The sequence below is a fragment of the Humulus lupulus genome, unplaced genomic scaffold (assembly GCF_963169125.1).
Source record: "Humulus lupulus unplaced genomic scaffold, drHumLupu1.1 SCAFFOLD_27, whole genome shotgun sequence".
Lineage (NCBI taxonomy): Eukaryota > Viridiplantae > Streptophyta > Magnoliopsida > Rosales > Cannabaceae > Humulus > Humulus lupulus.
In genome coordinates, this window is record NW_026908703.1 from 225,603 (window position 1) to 233,336 (window position 7,734).

The following is a 7,734-nucleotide window of genomic DNA, read 5'->3' on the forward strand; positions in this document are numbered from 1 at the left end:
CTGCCTCTTCTCTTCCTCGGCTTCCCATTCTTCTTTTCTCATTTGGTCTCGATTTCCCACTCTTTTTTTCTCGACCTGGCCTCCGACGACGCCTCCCAAAGGGTTTTGGCACTGTCCCCACTGCCATTGCCATTAGCCATTTAATCCATGGTAACCACTTTCGCTGAGAAATCAGAAGACGATCTTCGCAAGGAGATCGATGAGCTTCAGCGCCAGCAACGCGAGGCCTGATTTTCCCTCTCTCTCACTTTTGGATGTATATTGTAGCACAGTGTGTTTTCTCTTTGATTTTCTCGGTAAATTTTCAGATTACTGACCACCTTTGGGATCCTCGGGGGCTTCGCCGAGGACGCTTGCCCGGCACTGGTCCTTTTAACTTTGCCGCCAATGGTGCTCTTTAGAATTATGTTGCTCAATCTTTTTTTCATTTTCATTAATCCTTAGGTATTGATGGTAGAGTTCTTGGGTTTTGGTTTATCTTAGTTATACTTAGTTTCCTGTTTGGTTGAAGAGAAAATATAAAAAAGTTAAGAAAAACACTATTTTTGAACCAATGGGAAGTCTTCTTTTTTTCTGTTCTTTATAACATAGTCTAGAAATTGTATGATTCTAATTTTTGGAAGTAGGTGGAAGATGGAGAGATCACTGAGGATGTCAAAGCAAATGAGGACGTGAATGAAGATGATTCGGTCAAGGAAGTTACTGATGGGAATTTGCTGCAGAGTGGTTGGTCGAGGAGAGATGGCAATCAAAGACCAATGAGGAAGGTAAATTCATATCACTTTACTAGTCTTCTTTTGGATTTTCAGGTTTCAAACTATGTCATCTTTCTTGTTTGTTATCTTAGTAGGTAGACCCTTGCAAAATAGAAGTTGAACAGAATAACTTTATTGGAGCTAGTGTTTAGCTTCTCTTTATTTAATTATCAAGTTAAGCTCTAATGTTTGAGTTATTAGGTTATTATCTATTTTGAATATCTGAATTTATAGATCAATCACACTTTGGAACCAACCATAAAGATCTTAGATATTTGTCTGGCCTTACCAATTGACTTCCCATTAGCTATTGAAGAAAAGATGATATGGTAGTTGTTTACATCACAAAAGGGGAAAATATGTTACTAAGATATGAGAGCTAGTGATTAATTTGACTTTTATTTAAAACAATAAAGAGTTTGCAGGTCATCACACATTTGTGTAATAGTTATTACGATGGCTGCTGTCATAGTTAAGTGCTTTGATATTATTTGCATGTAATTGATGCATGATAAATGCTTCGAAATGAACGTACACCTACTTCAGGGTGGCAACTTGGGTTTATAAAGTTAAAAGGGTTTGAGGGACTCTCTTTCTTAGATTTAGTTAGAAATTGGAACAACTTGTTGCAAAGTTGCTGCCGTTTCTGTTTCATAACTTTCATTTGTTTGTTTCATTGTTTCTTAGGTCTTATGTTTTCATCCAAATGATGTTTACATGTTCCTTTTACATTGTATTTCATTCAAACGAATAATACAAAGTTTTGTTCTTTTTTTATTTTTTTTTTAAAAAGGAACATACTCCCCCGTTAATTAATATAAGTATTTGCCTCATTGACATTTATTCAAGAAGATATGACTATGGGGTTGCTTTTATTATTTATATATTTTTTTAAAGTGTTTGTTTGTTGATAGTTTTGAGTATATATTTGTGTTTCAAGTTTTTGGCATAGTAAGTGTTTTTTTAGTGTATAAATGAAATTTTAATGTATTCTACTGCAAACAGAAGCGATTTGAACTTCTAAATTTATAACCTCTTAAGTTTGGGCAAAAATATTGAATGGACGTGGGCAAAGTTTTGGATGTTTATCATGTAAATTGCTAAACTTTGAACTGACTTGTCACCAAGCAATATTCTGTGTAGAGGCTTGAAAAGCGGAGGAGAGATCTGGTTTGTTAATCACATATGTAATTGGCCTGCTGGTGAACATCAATGCTTTTCTATTAGGAAATCTAGCTATACTAATTATTTTTTTATGCTTTTGCCCATGTTGTGTCAGACTCTGCGGGCACGTGTTTATGCCAAGACAGAAGAGAAGAAGTTGGAATTACTGTATCTTCGGTGGAGTGAGCACCATAAAAAACTTTGCAATTTTATAAGGTAGAGTCTCCATCAATGATTTTTTTTTTTTGGTTTTAAGTTAGTGTTTATCCCTTTATCAGTGTTCTTTCAAAATTTATGAATCCAATATGGTAAAATTTTAACTGTAACTTTTTTGCAGGTTATTTTTATGTTTGGCCCAAAAGTGTCCATATTCACATTTTATTGAGCCGAAGATAAGTTTTTCTGTTCATGTGCATAGTAGTATTGAAGCAACTTGATGAATGAGTGAAGTTTCTTGCTGTATAGCAAGGTTTTAGGTAGAAATTCAAAACCCATTTGTTTTACTTATTGGCCCATATTTTATTGTTTTGAATTTATTCTTTTCAGGACTAAGACAGAGCCTCCAATTTATTATTTGCCGAAGAAGCCACTGGATGCAGATGAAATTGAGGCTGAGCAGCGAAAAAAATAGGTTTTTATTCATCTTGTATTTCTCTAAGGCATACTAGGTCACCCATTGGTGCTGTAACCTGTAGGTGCTGTAATATGCAATGGCAATGGCACAACAAAGAATAGTATTGGCATCTATGGGAGTGCTTGTTGTGGTCATGAAGTCCATTGCTCTGCTTCTTATGGTTGGAGTTTGGGTATTTTTTATGGTCATCAATCTATTAATCTATGTTTTGTATATTTGTACAATGTATTAATGTATTATATATGTAAATTTGGATAGATATGAGTATTCTATATTTGTATGTATATATTGTATATACTATAAATTTGTATAGATCTAAAGATTTATTGTAATTTTGATATTGGTTCTATTCATTCTAATGCTCGATTTCAATAGTGTGAGGTATCTACAAGTTAATATGAAAAAAAAATATACAAGTTAATATGAAAAAAAAATAGAACACCACAAGTCGGGTGTACAAAAACTGAGGTGTGATGTAGAACACCACAGGTCGGTTGTACAACGGACCTCCCCTGCTGTACACCATAGGTCGGTTGTGCAACCGACCTACCCTGCTGTACACCATAGGTTGGTTGTCCAACCGACCTCTCCTGCTGTACACCATAGGTCGGTTGGGCAACCGACTTACCCTGCTGTACACCATAGGTCGGTTGTGCAACCGACCTACCATGTATTCACATGGTAAGTCATTGCATGGGAGGTCGGTTCCAAACCGACTTATGAATGTTTATAAGTCGGTTTTTAACCGACTTCTCATGCAATTTTTGTAGTAGTGACAACACTACTTGTCCTATTCCAACATCCAATAGACGCTTCATTCACGAATATCTGGCAAAAATTGGTACCTGGTACCATCTCCTCTTTTTATACATTCTCTAGTTGTGGCATTCAACCCATTGAGCAAAACTTCAAGTTGATACTCTCATTAAAGAAATTGTGATATAGAAACCTGGCAAAAACTTGTTGCAAAATTTAAGATTTGCACAATGTATGTAGTCAACAAGTAGTAAAGTGATAAGCCAAGTATAGTCTTCATAGGGATTGAAAATCATAATGTAATTTACAAAATTAATGTTGTCTTTCACAACATCAAGATTCACCTAGAAGCAATATCACAAACACCAAGAAGTCACTAAATAAACAAACCAGAAATCAAAACAGAGCAGGAAAATTAAAGAACACAACAAGTGATACTGGTTTAGATAAAGATATAAAATGATCTTAAACCTACATCAAGTTTGGAAAAAGACAAGGCTCTTATATATATGAGAATAAAGTATACATACTATACAGACAAGAATATTGGCTCTCTCAAAATAAAAATGAACACTCAGTCATCGCAGTCATCCATGTACCCCATTACACCCAAACTTGACAATCCAAAAAAACCAGTGGTGTCGTGCTTAGTCTTCTTCTCAGTACAATATTCTTTTTTCTTAGTGTTTTTCTCTCTTTGTTTCTCACTCTAGAACAGTGTACCCCAAAACTGAAAGGGATAGGCATTAAATATAATATTTGTCATGCTTTTGGAATAAGAAGTTTGACTTTTACAATTGTCATAATATTTAGACCCAGCTGTCAAAAGGTGATGTTGAGTCATTGTAGAATTAATTCAATAAATTCTACCTTAATTCTTCAAGACTCAACTGTAGGAGTGTGAACCTTGCGATGATCTTGAAACCTCCTATCCTTCTCCAATGTTTAGTAAGCTTCGGCAGTGATTAAGCTTACTGAATGTGAAAACTTTAATTCCCACATTTGCTGGATTATCCTCCGTAGGTACCTTTTCTAGTTCCAAAACTATGTCTACAATCTTCTCTCTTATCCAAATATAGTCAGATATCAATATGTTTACTTTTCTCATGGTAAACTGGATTTCTACATAAGTGAATGGAAGATTGGCTATCAGAGTATACAATACCTTTAACATTGAGTAGCTTCAGCTATTGAAGTATTCCTTGTAGCCAAATTGCTTCTTTAAAAGCTTCTACAGTGGCAAAAAATTCAACTTTAGTGGTGGATAGAGTAACTACTTGTTGCTGTTGAGATTTCCAACAAATGCAATTTTGGTTCAATAGGAAAACATAAGTTGTTGTGGATCTTCTATTGTCTTTATTGGAAGCAAAACCAGCATCTACATAGCCATTAAGAGTCACTTTTCCTGAAGTTTGCTTATATATCAAAGCATATTTAGAGGTTCCCTTCAAGTATCTTAACAATCATTTAAGAGCATTCTAATTCTAAAGTATGAGGTTTGACATATACCTGCTCAATACACTTAGATAATAAGAAAATTCAGGTCCAGTGTTGACCATAATCTACATTAGACAACCCACAACAACAACATAAGGAACTTTTTCCATTTCTTTTCTCTCGTCTTCATTTTTCAGGCATTGGTCACTTGACGGTTTAAAATGACCAGCTAAAGTACTGTAGTTACCTTGGCTTATTCTATATTGAATCGTTTCACCACTTTGGAAATATAGCTAGCTTGTGTAAGTATTATTCTTCCTTATTATCTCTGCCTTATGACTTCAATTCCAAGAATCTTCTTAACGGGTCTAAGGTCCTTCATTTCAAACTCTGATTTCAGCTTCTCTTTAATGAATTTAATTTTTTACTTATCTCTACTAATTATTATCATATCATCAACATACAACAGTAAGTATATTGTATTTTATGAGTCTAAATCCTTGAAGTAAAGGAAAAGAATCAAACTTTGATCTTTTGAAACCAATTTCTTGAGCAAAGAGATTAAATCTCTTGTTCCATTGTCTGGGGACTATTTAAGTCCATTCAAAGACCTATTGAGTAAGCATACCATTTCTTTCCTACTTGTTTCCACCTGAAAACCTGGTTGCTGATCCATGTAAATAACTTCATCTAAAAAACCATTCAATAAGGTTGTCTTCACGTTGAGTTGTTCTACCTTTAGATCTTGATGTGCAACAATTGATAGCATCATCCTCATGGTTTTATACTTTACTACAGGTGAGAATATGTCTATATAATCAATTCCTTCCACCTGAGTAAAACCCTTAGCCAATAGCCTTGCCTTGAACCTAACTTGTTTATTCTCTGATGATCCTTCCTTGGCTTTGAATATCAATTTCCAGGCAATTATCTTTTGATTTTCTGGTCTTTGTACCAATTCCCATGTTTTATTTATTCTCAAAGAATCCATTTCTTCCAACATTGCAGCTCTCCATTTCTCGTTATGTACCCTAGAAAGTTCTTCCTCAACTGTAGCAAGTCCATAATTAATTTAAAATTTGATATAAAAATTATTATAAATACAAAAATTAATAATATGAAAAATTTAGAAAAAAAATATATAGTTTTAAAAGTTTTTAATAAATACATATTTACATATTTTATTTTATTTTTAAAATTTTATTATATTTTAAAAAAAATTATTTGAATTTTTGTGACATTTTATAACTGTCGGCATTGGTCTCGAATTAAATGTCGGCGTTGGGGTCAATAGCAACACATTTTAACTGTCGACATTGGTCTCGAATTAACTGTTGGCGTTGGTGTCAATAGCGACACATTTTAACTGTCAGCATTGCTCTCGAATTAACTGTCAGCGCTGGGGTCAATAGCGACAGCCAAAAGCAATGGTGACAGTTATTAGCTGTCGGCGTTGGTCTCTATGCCTACAGTTTTTAACTGTCGGCGTAGAGTTTCGTTAAGCAATTACGACAGTCAACAGAGTTGACTGTCGTGGTTAGGTGTCGGGAAAGCCTAGTTTTGTAGTAGTGAGATGATTTTTTTCCTCTAGTTACTATCATCCACACCTCTTTTTCGTTTCAAACCTCCAAACCTCTCATGTTTTCCCGTGACTTGAGGTGGTAGGGTATTAACTTGATCTAAGATATCCTGACAAGTAAACTTTCTAGGAGAACATATTATTTCAACTTTTCTGTCAAATTCAGTATCCTTTCTCCACCAATGATTACTAGCCAAGAATCGTCTATGACAATCATAAGATGTCTTAGGAATCACCTGGATAGAGGATGTGTCTTCGTTGCATGTAGGGCAAGCCTTGTAACCCTGACCACTGCATCCAGAAAAACTACCTCGAGCAGCAAAATCGTTCACCGTCCGCGAAAGGGCTGCATGCATCTTGAACATGTTGTTTTTAAAATCCCTAGTTTCCACCCCGTTAATCCACAACTCTTTCAACTCATCCACCAATGGCCTAAAAAATACATCCATGTCCTTACCTAGTGATTTTGGCCCAGAATAAGAAGAGTCAGCATGAAATAACGGTCCTTCATACAAAGCCAGGGTGGCAGATTATAGTTCGTCAACACAACAGGCCAAATGTTGTACGATAAACTCATGTTTCCAAATGGATTAAACCCATCGATAGCCATGCCGAGATGAACATTTCTATAATCTCTTGCAAAATTAGGATGTCGGACGTAAAAATCCTTCCATGCTAACCCATCAATAGGATGGCGCATCATCCCCTCTTCTTTTGATCTCCCAGTACGATGCCATAACATCTCTTCCGTTGTATGCCTTAAACTGTACAATCTTTTTAATCAGGAAATCAACGAAAAATAATGAATCACCTTATGCAGAACCTTTTTCCCTTTATTCTTCTCATTTATCGACCTCTACTCTGGAACACCAGACATGAATCTTTAGATGCATGCTCATTATAAAATAAGCAGCAATCATATTTACCCACATGTATTGATTGGTATCCCAACCCTAATTTACTCATTTTTTAGCCTCGTAGTGGGATGCTGGAATTTTGTTTTCCTTCGAAAATGCAAACTTTAATAACTTCAACAATTCATCAAATGTGTTGTTCGTTATCTTCCTCCTCACTTTCAAGTGAATCAACTTAACTAAAAGTTAAGTGATGATATCCAATCACAACTTGGATACAGCTCAGCTTTAATCTCGTCGAATAACTCGTCATAGTAATTACCTATTCCACTAATAACTTCTTCAGCATTATTCGGTAAAAGGAAATCATCAACAACATCTCACATCTCTTCTACGGGCTCATGCTCATCCACCCCTTCATCAACAACATCTTCCTCGACTTCCCAATGGTAAATCCACTGTTCATAACTCTGTTGGAAACTCCGATCAAATATATGTGCCTGAACGACATCCAAAGTTTGCAGTCTCAGATTCATGCATCTATCGCATGGACAT

General features: G+C 35.2%; 1 long non-coding RNA gene across 2 annotated transcripts; it reads left to right on the forward strand.

Annotated features, from left to right (window-relative positions):
* On the forward strand, window positions 1–2,575 carry LOC133810885 (uncharacterized). Of its 2 annotated transcripts, XR_009882537.1 has the most exons (4): window positions 1–444; window positions 627–767; window positions 2,035–2,135; window positions 2,466–2,575. It is a non-coding gene; the product is annotated as an uncharacterized LOC133810885 (long non-coding RNA). The 2 variants fall into 2 exon arrangements; XR_009882538.1 differs by lacking the exons at window positions 1–444; window positions 627–767 and adding an exon at window positions 1,335–1,925.
* Window positions 2,576–7,734: the final 5,159 nt, after the last annotated feature.